The following is a 13,483-nucleotide window of genomic DNA, read 5'->3' as shown; positions in this document are numbered from 1 at the left end:
CATAAAGACATACTCTGATGAGTTTGGTCTGGGAGGAACTCAAGTGACCTGCACTGAGCCTTGACCTCGATCTTATCGGAAACCTTTGGAATGAATTGGACCACTAATTGCAAGCCAGGTCTTTTCTTTCAACATCAGTACATTTTTTTAGGACAAGGAAAAAGTACAAAGAACATACAGTAAGCCAAAAAGGCTGGAGTGTACAGCTTCGGCATACATATGAATATAAAAGAAGCGGAAACAGGATCAAGAACAGAAAAACAAAGAATGTCATATACAGTACACAACTCACTTAAGATGGTATCAGATCAGTAGCCAATGGGCGGTTGATCCAATAAGTCCCATAAGCTGCCAGGGATGATATGACATAAGATAAACAAAAGAGAGCTAAAGCAATTCTGTCCATCAATGCCATAGTCGATGCCATAGAACGCTGGATTTGGTTCATTCTAGGGGTTAGAAAAAGGTGAGAGGATTGTTATGGGTCAAGGCTCACGGCCCACCAAAGAGATCCCTGGTGTCCCAATTACATGGGAAACAAAGGCACCGATTTACCCTCCTTCTCCCCTGGGCCAGAGGATCCGTACCTTTTTCTTGAATGGGCACACATTCCCTACGGCACAGTTCAAGTTCTGATAGAGTGTGGGCTGTTATAATTTCAAAAGAGGGAAGGGTTACTCCTTATTAATGCACAGTGCACAATGGAGCTGTCACACAACCTTTTGACAAATATAATAAATGATGTAATCCTTATTATAATGTTTGATTAAAAGAGCTCACAAATACATCATACCAATCCTTGTCGCAAAGACCAGAGTTGCCTGAATGGCAGAATAGGTCTTTACAACCCAGTAAGCCACAGTATGTTCCTGATTACTGTGGTATTCGTCTTAATTTATGAATATCTTACTCAGACCCAGTTGTGTTGGCAGCCAGTGGCCTAAGAAACATTGTTTTCTGGCAAGTAGCATCTGATTAAGCTACCTCTCCATCTTCTGATAAAGTCTGAGCTACACCTCAGAGGTTCTTCAGAAATGCCCTCAAACATGCTACTAGCACAAGTCCTTTATCTCTGACACCTGTCCTGGATCAAAACCAACTTCACAGATGTATAATTTAGTATTTTGAAGTGACTCCCTTCTAATATTAATCTCTTATCACTTTATACCCTTTGATATCTCCCTCCTGTCTTGCCAGTCCACCTGCGGTCCCAGTCATCTGATGTTTCTAGCTTTGACAGTTCCATCTGCCCGGTGTCTGATTAGCTGTTTTGATGTCTTATATTATGAATGCTGATTTTCTCTAGTTGCCCTTTATACCACTGTTTAATCCCCACTGCCCTGTGCTTTTCCTCTTAGTGGTCCTCAGCAGGGAATAGCGATTATGATGTCCCTAAGTCTAGAGCACAGTTTGATATCCTAATTCCATGACGTGATTATATCTTTCTTGTTTTATTTTGTAGTTTGCATTCTGGATTTGGAATTTGATCTGAGAAGGCTCTCAGGCTGTAGACTTCTCACAACAACAGGCCCTTAAATGAAGACTTTTATAACTGCCACAAGGAAACATAATTAAAAACTCAAGTACAAGTTTATAATATCCACTAACAGAGCAACATAAACGAGGTAAACATCTTGACTTGTTTTGATTTTCCGCTTATTGCTGCTGACTGCAATTAGGCAATATTATTGGCTCTGTAGATAAGTAGACAAGTTGCTATAAGCTTGAACACCTCCAGTATAAATGTACTAAAACCTAAAATATAAGAGAGAAATATAAGGTAAAAGCTTATCTCACACACACATACATATATATATATATATATATATATATATATATATATATATATATACTGTATATATAATATATATATATATACATATATATATATATATATATATATATATACTGTATATCTGTGTGTGTGTGTGTGTGTATTTGTGTGTCTTACCTGCCTATATTTTTTCATTTAGTTTGCCCAGTTTTCTGATTCAGACATTAAAGGGTCTAGGTAGCTATTAGTAAAAAAAAAAAAAAAAAAATCACTGTGCCAATATCTCAACATTAGTACAGCCATCATAAATAATCTCTGTAACGTGCCTTCTTATGTCAGCTCCATCTAGTGGCCATAATGCAGTATTTTGCTGAGATATCTCAATCAGAAAAATACTGTATTATGGCCACTAGATGGAGCTGATGATTATAGGGAATAAACATTTAGGACACATTAGAGGAATTATTTGCAATGGCTGTGTAAATGCTAGACATTCGCACACCATTATTTTTATTTTTTTTTTATAAAATAAATCCCCTAGATTTAAATTAAGCCCTGACCTCTCCTTTCTCTTCTGCCGTTATAGCTTGGTCAAGCTCTGCCCTAATCTGTAATTAGATAGTGAAGGGGCAGCAATGCACTGATTAAATCAGCCTTGTGCTATCATTTTATAAACCAGTGCGCCCTGCACTTCCGTAAAGCCTGATTGGCTAAAGCTGGCTACACATTATACAATTTTTCTTGTACAATTTTCCTTTAGGTTTCCCAAAACCATGTCATATGAGGTCAAATCTAAACACTTTCAATTTGTATGCAATCAGGCAGTCCCTTGCACCACATAGTTGAAGGTAAATCTAAAGGAAATTGAACAAAAACAAATGTATAATGTATAGCCATCTTTACTATGTTGCCTTTTCCTCTTGTACACAGAACAACTTTCCAGTTTTCCATTCACTAACGTCAGATTAGCTGGGAAGTTTCTTGGTTTGTGGTTGCTATGGGACATTTCACCCTGTATGTTATTACTATGCCCTCCTTATTGGAGATTACCATGTACAGAACAGGGTGCAGTGAAATAAGTACGCTGGCACAGAGACATTTCCAGGAATAGTGAATGGGAACAATGTAAATGAGAAAAGGTTAAAGTTTTCTTCTTTCTAATACAAGGGCACCGTGTTTGTCTTCTGTTTTTTTTTACTATTCTTGTTTATCAGTGATTTCTAAAAGCTGGCTTGTTGTCTGTACTACTGTGCTACTTCAGTCATGGAACAGCAATAACTTAGCCCTAATTTACACCCGAGAGATTTTGCTCATATTTCTGCTCCTAAGCCTACACATGACAATGCTCAGCAATAGGAATCCTATTTTTTTTCAATACAGTCTATTCACATCTCTTCGCTCAGCCCCTCGATCCTCAGCGCCCGAGGTTTGAAATACATGAGTTTCTTTGAGCTTTGTAATATGTTTTTGGCCCCAAATACTTCAATACAAGTGCAAAAACACACAAAAAATGTAATCATGCAAAAACACGCGAAAATTAAAAAAAGAATTTTCGTGCGTTTTTGCATAATTTTCATGCCTGAAAAATAGTTCCCCTGTTCTTTCCTCCTCCTTCTTCATACATGCGCACGTAAGCTTGCAAAACACTAAAAAAAAACCAAAAAAAAAAACAAAACAAGCCTGTATAAGCATATACTATGTGTGAATGCAGGCTTAATATTATTTTTTGACCATCAGAGTTATTGGCGTCTCAACAGATAGATTTTTTGAAAAGTAGAGTAAAAGAATTTGTGAATATAAATTATTATCCATATTTAGAACTTGACATTAAGAGGGCAAAGATAAAATACACTCAATGGCCAGGCCAGGGATAAGGCCCCCCACAAGTCTTAGCTTACACCAAGGAGAGACCCTAATGCCCCGTACACACGAGTGGATTTTCTGTTGGAAAAAACTTGGATGGTTTTTCCGACGGAATTCCGCTCAAGCTTGCCTTGCATACACACGGTCACACAAAAGTTCTCTGAACTTTCGACTGTCAAGAACGCAGTGACGTACAACACTACGACGAGCCGAGAAAATGAAGTTCAATGCTTCTGAGCACGCGTCGAATTGTTTCCGAGCATGCGTAGGAATTTTGCGACAGACGATCGCATTTTCAGATAGGAGCTTTTTCCCACTGAAAAATTGAGAACCTGCCCTCAATCTTTCGCTGGCGGGAATTCCGCCAGCAAAAGTCCGATGGAGCATACACACGGTCGCATTTTCTGACCAAAAGCTCTCATCGGTCTTTTACTGGCCGAATTTCCGATCGTGTGTACGCGGCATTACTCTCAGCATAAGCCTTGGAATTTAAAAACCACAATACAAGCTACATGGAGTATACCACAGATAGTTAAACTAGTTGCTGTTTGTAATTTTAAACACTTTTGTTGAAAAAAAAAAAAAGCCTGTATATGTGTTTAAGTGTGAAAACAAGCTTAACATTGTTTATTTAGATTTTGACCAGTTAGAGACCCTTACTCTACGCTTAACGCCGCGTACACATGGTCGGACTTTTCGACCAGGCTGGTCCGACAGACTTCCCAGCGGACTTCCGACAGACTTTTTAACGAACGGACTTGCCTACACACTGTCACACCAAAGTCCAAAGGATTCGTACGTGATGAGGTACACCGGACTAAAATAAGGAAGTTGATAGCCAGTAGCCAATAGCTGCCCTAGCATCGGTTTTTGTCCATCTGCATACAGACGAACGGATTTCTGGGTCCGGTGGAGTTACGACGTAAAGATTTGAAGCAAGTTCCAAATCTAAAGTCCGTCAGATATGCGACTGGAAAAGTCCTCTGAAGGTCCGGTGAAGCCCACACACGATCGGATTGTCCACCGGATTTGGTCAGTCGGCGTCCGTCGGACAAGTCCGGTCGAAAAGTCTGACTGTGTACACTGCTTAAGCCTTGGAATCTCAAAACTACGATACATTGTACCTGGAATATACTACAGAGAGTTAAACTAGTTGCTGGTTGTGAATTTAAACATCAAAAAATAACAGATTTTGCTATTTGACACAATTTTTAGTGGATTTTTGTTGCATGACTGTAGAAAGTCTTTTGATCTTCAAGCTTTTTGCCTTTTTTTTCTTATTGCTTCCTTCAGTAATCAATTACTTGCATGGTACTTGCTATTTGTGCGTATGCTGGAGTGGTTGCTCATTGTAGATCTTTATAAAATCAAACAGGTATGGCTTCCGTGAAAAGGCACTGATATATTTTTTCCAGCTCATTACTCTTTTCATGTTATTGCTTTTAATGTGGCAGGGTGATAACCATTAGACATGAATAAATCTTTAATATGATGATACATCATCTGTGATCTGTCAGTAGGAGAGATCTAAGGTAAATCTATATTAGTGTGCAACTACAGTACTCACATGTCATTAGTCGACAATGGGGGTTATAGGAAAATCCACTTCACTGAAAGTGCGCTTGGAAGTAAAGTCGCTGTAGATCCGAGGGGGACATGCAAGGAAAATAAAAAACAGCATTTTAGCTTGCACGTGATTGGATGCTAAAATCAGCAGAGCTTCCACTCATTTCAGATCTTCCCCTTAGATTTAGAGCGTCTGCACTTCCAAGTGCACTTGCAGTGCAAAGTGGATTTGCCTTTCGTAAATAACCCCCAATATGTATAGGCAGATAGAAGCAAATATAAAACAAATATGGAGATGCCCACTGTTGCCCTCCTTCTTAATGTGCAAGTGGCCTGGTTACAGTGCTGATTCTTATTTTTTCCAAGTCGCCAACCTAGAACAAGTGTACCGGTCAGGTATTCTACAAGGAATTCTATATGATCTTGCCTGCATACTGGTTCTGAGCTTGAGCTGCATACTGGTTCTGAGCTTGAGCTGCATACTGGTTCTGGGCTTGAGCTGCATACTGGTTCTGAGCTTGAGCTGCATACTGGTTCTGAGCTTGAGCTGCATACTGGTTCTAGGCTTGAGTCTCAAAGTATTAAAGCAAGCGGGTCAGCATGACGGGCAACTAGCATTTGCAGAGTGGGAAGTCAACAATGGTGGGCTCCATGTTTCTCATAGCAAAGGTTTCCCTTCTTTTTGATCCCCCTTTAATGGGTATATAATAGAATAGTGATGATCAAGGCCAACAGGTTCCCTTGTTCTAGAGAACTAAAGTCATAGCAGTTTATTTATGCAAATTATTTAGTCTTAACAGGATCAATGTTAGCTGTTTTGTTGGATTTTCTGTTGATAAGGAAGGGTAGGCTGCCAATAATAATTATAATTCTGCAATGTTTCACTGTATATAGTTACACTTCTGTGAAAGGGTCTTAGAAACCTCACTGAACCTGACTGGTGGTTCTACAGAACTAAATCTGCTGTTTGAGGCCTCTATTATATTCTGTGTTTTTACTCGTGATATCAAGTACAGTTCACCAAATCAGGTCTCCAGATAGCAAAGTGCACAGATTTATTCCAATGCAAAGTGCTTTATTAAATCCAGTTTCATATAGAGGTGACCTCTATTAGTTTCTTTAAAAATTGAACAAAAAAGTCCGGATGGCTGCACTCCAATGAAAATGATTTCTTTATTGTTATAATAAATCCATGCAGCAAGGATAAAACCACTAACGCGTTTCACACTGTTATAGCAGGTGCTTATTCATAGCTAAGTTTTAAATGAATGACAAAGACATATATATGCAAGCATGCAATTTTGGTGTAATTAGGCATTGTGTACGCCGACTACAGGTGACACAATGCTCTCAGTTGATATAAAGGTGAGTCAGCTGGAATTCTCTCTCACATGATCACAAGGTTAACTCTTCAGACAAAAATAAAGATAAACAAGCCAAACCCATGAAAGATATGTAAATAAAGACCAAAAATTTGGCGGTAATGCATGCTTAACATAATTAAACCACCTTAAACAGGTGGAAAACATCCCACTCAAGAAAGTCTTCTAAGAACAAAAAATTGTTTAAAAAAAAAACTTTCATAAACATATGTGTGCATATATGTATATGTACTTTGATAAAAATGCCTGCAGAGTTTCCCGGCAGAGGCACCCATGCATGCCTAGCATTAGGATTCTCAAATAAACGTATAAATGTATAAGAAGAAAAATATATAAATGTTGCTCTTGCACATGCACAGGTAGGTAAACCCAAATTTTGTTAGAAAGACCTGCAGGCAAACAGCATTCCCATCACACAGCACAGCATGAAAACACTGCTATTAACCCCATGACAACAAGGCTAGATAATTGCATGCAGACCAAACTTTCAGCCGCAAACAACATGTTCATGGTTATGATTCAATCAATTAGGTACATATATGAAATATACCTCCTGCAGATCATCTATCAAACACACATATTGCAACAAACTCTAGAAAGAATGAATACATACAAGGAAGTGGATAGAAGTGATCATGTCAGGAAGAAACTGTCAAAGATATATATATATATATATATATATATATATATATATATATTTATATTTAGAAACATTCTATATGCAATATGTGTGTTTGATGGGTGATCTTGAACATGGTATTTGCAGCTGAAAGTTTGGTGGGCATGCAATTATAAAAATGCTAATGCTAAATTCTAATGCTAGGCATGCACGGGTGCCTTTGCCGGGAAACACTGCAGGCATTTTTATCAAAGTACATATACATATATGCACACATATGTTTATAAAAGTTTTTTTTTTTTTTTAAACAATTTTTTGTTCTTAGAAGACTTTCTTGAATGGGATGTTTTCCACCTGTTTAAGGTGGTTTAATTATGTTAAGCATGCATTACCGCCAAATATCAACTGAGAGCATTGTGTCACCTGTAGTGGGTGTACACGGTGCCTAATTATACCAATTTACGGTTTTGCCTGCTTGCATATATATGTCTTTGTCATTATTTTAAAACTTAGCTATGAATAAGCACCTGCTATATTGGTGTGATTTTATCCTTGCTGCATGGATTTATCATAACAATAAAGAAATCGTTTTCATTGGAGTGCGGCCATCCGGACCTTTTTGTTCAATTTTTGCATATGGTTGCATATTGAGCCGCACCCACGCCTGGAGAGGGGAGAGATCATTATGAAGTAGACACCTGGAGCGGGTTCTTCTTTCTATTCGTTTCTTGAAGCAATTTCTGCTTGGGAGCCATGGGACAGTTTTAAGTTGGTAATGATAACTCCGTACTAGGGTACATGTATACTGTAACAAGTAATGGCATGCTACCTTTACTGTCATGCAAGATAGTTCATCAGATAATTGCCATCACAAGATTTCCTTTCCTGGCCAGTGACATAAAGTATTCAGCTTTGGAGCACATCAACTTCCCTTTGTCAGGCCTAATTTATAAAGATGAAAACAGACTGGGGAAGTTTTGTGGGTATTGTAGAAAATCTAGCAATTAGACTCATGTTCCCTAAAAACACCTTAAAACGTCCTTAGGAAGCTGATAACCACCATGATCCACTTTTGTTCAACAACTGGGCAGCAAAGTATATCAAAGTAGGTCCAATGGGGATTCAAGACAAAAAGATGTTACCGTTGTGTTTTCTCCACGTCTTCTGAACATCAATGGGTCATCTAGAGCTTGATGGGAATTTTCTTCAGTTCTGGTGGTCTAAGCTGATTAACTCATCAATGAGCTGACTATAACAGGGGAACTCAGACATTTGTTCTTTCAGGCACTTTTAGAACCCCATAGACATAGAATGATAGTCAGAACATTTGACCGCAACAATTTTAAAGGAAACAACAACGGCATAAATAATGTCATCCACGTAGGAGTAGTAGACATGATTATGGAATGTGCAGGCACTGTGCAGATGCTCCATTGTACAGTAAAGGTCCTCTTTAAGAAAAAAACACTGACAATTGAATGAGAAATGCATCCTAACCCATTGATTCTTTCCCCAAAATTGGTCTGCCTGAAATAAAAAAAACGATTCTCAATTTCCAAACAACCATTTCTGTCCACAACAGATGACAATCGTTTAGCATCTATGATACCGTTATACTCCTTGAATCAATTAGACTAGATATTCTTCTCTAGTACTCATCTTTACATCACATTTCTTTGAACACTTGTATTTCCTGCATGGTTAAAGAGAAGATTTGTGTGTCATTTGAAATAATGCGATGGCTGTAACTTAAATCTAATTGTTGCAGAAATGACAAATGCATTTAATTAGAAGATATTTATGGGGAAAGATGAAGCAGTTGCACTGTAATAATCCAGCAGGAAGAAGCTGTTTTCTACATTTTTTTCTGGCTTGAAATCATAATAATCAGATCTCTTTGAAGGTACAATCTAATCAAAATTAGCAATGAAGACTTGACATGCACATACAGCCAACTGCCCCCTAGTACTTAAAGCCTCAGTTTAGTCCAAAATAAATAAAAAAAATCAGCACAGGGGACATTGCTTATCATCATTGTAATGTGTCCCTTGTGCTACTGGCTCCTGCTTTAGGTGAAATCTTCTTCCTCCGAATCCCCCCCCCCCCCAACCCCTACTGCCGTAATCTTTTGGTGCTGCAGGAGTTAATATAGCTGAGGAACCTATCAACAAGAATGCCCATTATGCCCGCCCTTTCCTCTCCTTCCTCCATTTGTAGAAGCCATACTAGAGCTTCTATGTATGAAAAATGATCTATGAATGGAGAAGACTGGCCTTTCATTCATCCACCCATCCTAGATCATTAGTGCAGTAAGGGGTTAATAACCCTCTTGTATTTCCCCTATAAGTGTGTCTCACTACGTCATATTATGTATCAAAGATGATCTCTGCCCTTCCAAAGTACAGTACTGGTGTCCATAGCTCCCAACTGTCCCTGATTTCGAGGGACTGTCCTCGATTTCGAGGGACTGTCCCCGATTTGGAACAAAGTTTTTCTGTCCCTCTTTCCTCCTCATTCTGATCTATATAGTTGTATATAAAATGCACTATTTATCTTTCAAAAAGTGGTTCCCATTGCTAAACCTTTCATCCAATTTGTACATTGGCACATTTGCATATTTAAAAAGTCAGTACAAAGGAATAGTAGTGGTAAAAAAAAGCACTTCTGGATTTAACTAATATTTTTTTTTGGCATAATTCTGTTTTAAGGGGTGTGGCAGGAGGTGTGTCCTATGCCTACATACTTTTGCTAATGGGTGTCCCTCGTTCCTATCTCAAAAAGTTGTGAGGTATGCTGGTGTCTGAGCAGCAAGTTACTAGCCACCAGCTTTACTACATGGATGGCAAGTGGTGTCCCCAGTATTGTGCAAGTACTTGGTGTTAGTATGAGTACTGCTTGTCCAGGATCTTAACAGAGGCTTCAGCAGGGATCAAGTTAATCTTGGTTTCACATTTGTTGATTCTCTAAAAAGTGATTTGCGGCTGATAGCTTTTTACAGTGCGCCTAAGCAGCCACCATTATGCATTCAAAAGACAATCCTTTTTTATTTGCTTTTATTTGTTGCAAAGCAGTAATTTTCAATAGGGTTATTGTGCTGCAACCACGAGCCAAGTGTGCGGCAGACCCATTGATTTGAATAGGCAAGTTTAACAGGCAATGTCACTTGTCAGCTTCAAATGCCACAAAAAACGTCTCGCCTCAGGCTGTATGGTAGGCATTAGGTGGGTAGAAGGAGGGGGAGATGGTAAAACCATGGCTCAACTGTAGGTTTTTGCCACCCCCTTGCTGCATGTGTGAATGTGGCCTAAAGACAAAAGGAGCAGAGTTGTGAATTTCAGACCCTCGGAGCGTGCCTGCTGTACAATGGGTTTTTTTTTTTGTGTTTTTTTTTCAAATACAGGTTTACTTTAAGGTTACACTCAAGCTTAAGATGACTGACACGATCTATGAACCAGAAGATTATGACATGTTTTTAATATACAATATGTTGCTGTTTTCTTAAGGATATTTTGAAATAACTTTATTTATCTGACAAGTGCGATATGCATAAGAATGAGCCCTAAGAACTGGATATACACTACCTTTCTTAACTTTACATAGTGTATTGTAAGATAATTACATAATAAGGATATTATTTAACGCGTATTTCCCAAAATAGAACATGACTATTACAAACAAAGATTTTAAGCCATGAAACTTCAGAAAGTAGCAATTTGCCATCAAAAGGAAAGTACTTTAGTGTTTCTAATGGGAAAAATTAGTTTTTTTCAATGCTAAAAGGTTTGCTTTTATCTAACCTTTTGTAGATATTATAATAATGGTCAAATTTGGCTGTTGCTGGGCAACTGATAAACATTTAAATAAGCGCAGGGATGTGATATTTGTAGCTTGTCATGCTCTTCTTCCTTTGTGTTTCCATTGCACTCTAATTAGGGAAGGTTACCAGTTGTGTTACTTCAGTATAGAGGGTTTAGGTCCTGCAGCAAGATTTGTAGAGGGCCCCACAAACAGAGAACCCCCTTGGTTAAAATGTGAAGTGTGAGCCCCTTATATATTAAAGAAGTCTTGTTTTAATACTTGTTAGGCTGAATCTGGCTTTTTTGTGTCCATAATTGAAACAGTCAGTGTTGGCAGCACACTGGAGAGCCTGACCGCTGCTCTTACACAGAGCACAGCAGTCTGGATCTCTAGTGGTCCAACATGCCCCCCTAAACAGTACTACATAGCTCCCAACTGTCCCCGATTTAGAACAAAGTCCCTCGGTCCCTCTTTCCTTCTCATTTGTCCCTTATTTTGGTCTGATCTATATAGTTGTTTATAAAATACACTATTTGTTTTTCAAAAAGTGTTTCCCAGAGCTAAACCTTTACGCCAAATTTCTAAATTGCTGCATTTGTAAGGTTCAGAAGCCAATATAAAGGAATAGTAGTGGTAAAAAAAACACTTGTAGGGTTTAACTAATGATTTATTTCTGTTTAATTATCCTTTAAGGGGCGTGGCAGTGGGTGTGTCCTATACCTACATACTTTTGCTAATAGGTGTCCCTCATTTACATCTCAAAAAGTTGAGAGGGATGTTACTACATGCAACAATGCTGCTCTGGGAATGTATTTGATTGAAGTACTGTGCAGGGGCTGTGTTGGGCAGGCCATAGGAACAAAAAAAAAAACAATGTGATTCAAATCCCTTCCATGGAGCTGTTGTATTCTGACAGCTGGGGGCACTTGTCAAGCGAGAAAAACCCAACAGGCTGGTTGTACAGAAATTGATTTAGAGATCGAGTTCAGGCACTTCCTGTGATTATGTGCTTTCCCTGTCCCCCAGCTTCTGCATTGCCACCATGTCACATGGGTGACTTGGAACCTTTGCAACACATCATATACAGTCATGGTCCACTGCTACTATCACAGGAAACCTGCCCTGGGAAATGCCATACAGTAATCAATGGAGGGAATACATGTAGTCAGGAAGCTGCTGCAAACAGACTGCAGTAGTTTCGCTGCACTGAATTGCAACAAAGACTAAAAAAAGGTTAAAGTGTATCTAAGGTTAATGCTTTTTTTTAGTTTCGGCGTGGAGAGTGGAGAAATGTTAGACCCTCTGTCAGGTTTCCCAGCTGGGGAGATTCAACCCTCTATTTGTACTGGTGATCATTGTCACCAAAAAAAGAAATTGCAGTGAAATCCAAAATTTTTAAGATTTCTTCCTTAATCTTCTCCGGCATCTTCATCCACAGGGCATCTCCTTCTCCCGCTTCTTCTTCTGCTCTTCTTCTTTCTCCTGTCTTCTTTGTCCGGTATTCTCCTTCCTCTGCCACCGCCGACCCTCCTCCGATGCTGAGTCCCGCTCCCACCGACGACCCTCTTCCAATGCTGCATCCCACTGATCTGTCCGCGCCTATGTCAAGCATGTCCTAGATAACGATGGGGTCATGGTGCCATCCGGAGATCCCGCCCCATTGTGACATCACTGACCCATCATCGGGGGCGGGGTCTCCGGATGACATCATACGATGGCCACGCCCCATCATTATCTAAGCCATGCTTGACATTGGCACCAACAGAGGGACGTCGGTGGGAGCGGGACTCAGCATCGGAGGAGGGTTGTCGGCGGCAGAGAAACGATAACACCGGACAAAGAAGACAGGAGAAAGAAGAAGAGTGGAAGAAAAAGCAGGAGAAGGAGTAGCCCGGAGGAGGAAGGTGTGGGAGAAGATGGAGGAAGACCAGAGGAAGAAGCGGGGAAGAAGAAGATATTTTTAATAAAAGACTTGTCAAAAACTGTCTAGTGTATTTTTTCACACTACACTACTTTTTTTTTTGGTGAATGGGTAGGGGTACAATGTACCCCATACTAATTCACATGGGGGAGAGGCCGGGATCTGGGGGCCCTCTTGTTCTGGGGCCTGGTATGGATCTGGGGGCCCCCCGCCCGCAGACCCCGACAACCTCCAGACAAGGGTTGTCGGGAAGAGGCCCTTGTCACCATCAACATGGGGACAAGGTGCTTTGGGGTGGGGGGGTCACAGAGCCAGCCTGCTCCAAAGCACCCACCCCCCCATGTTGAGGGTATTTTGCCTGGTATGTTTGGGGGGGCGCTCGCTCGTCCCCACCCTTTCCTGACCTGCGGGGCTGCATTCTCGGATAAGGGTCTGGTATGGATTTGGGGGGGACCCCACGCCATTTTATTTTTACATTTTGGCATGAGGGTATCCCCTCTGAATGCATACTAGACCCAAGGGCCTGGTACGGACCTGGGGGGGACTCCACGCTGTTTTTT

At 40.0% G+C, this 13,483-nt stretch overlaps 1 protein-coding gene across 8 annotated transcripts in view; it reads left to right on the top strand.

The window, feature by feature from the left end:
- ELFN1 (extracellular leucine rich repeat and fibronectin type III domain containing 1) overlaps positions 1-13,483 on the top strand; it is an 855,107-nt gene that overhangs the window by 486,246 nt on the left and 355,378 nt on the right. For 6 of the 8 annotated variants that reach the window (XM_073636736.1, XM_073636727.1, XM_073636731.1 and 3 more), the window contains one exon: positions 1,463-1,625. The exons of the other annotated variants lie outside the window; for them this stretch is intronic. The gene's annotated coding sequence lies outside the window, so the exon portion shown is untranslated. The remainder of the gene's footprint in view (positions 1-1,462; positions 1,626-13,483) is intronic. 8 annotated transcript variants of the gene reach the window in all.

This window comes from Aquarana catesbeiana, linkage group LG06 (genome assembly GCF_042186555.1).
Source record: "Aquarana catesbeiana isolate 2022-GZ linkage group LG06, ASM4218655v1, whole genome shotgun sequence".
NCBI lineage: Eukaryota > Metazoa > Chordata > Amphibia > Anura > Ranidae > Aquarana > Aquarana catesbeiana.
Note: the sequence above shows the minus strand (reverse complement) of the source record. Positions and strands in the feature narration are given on the sequence as shown.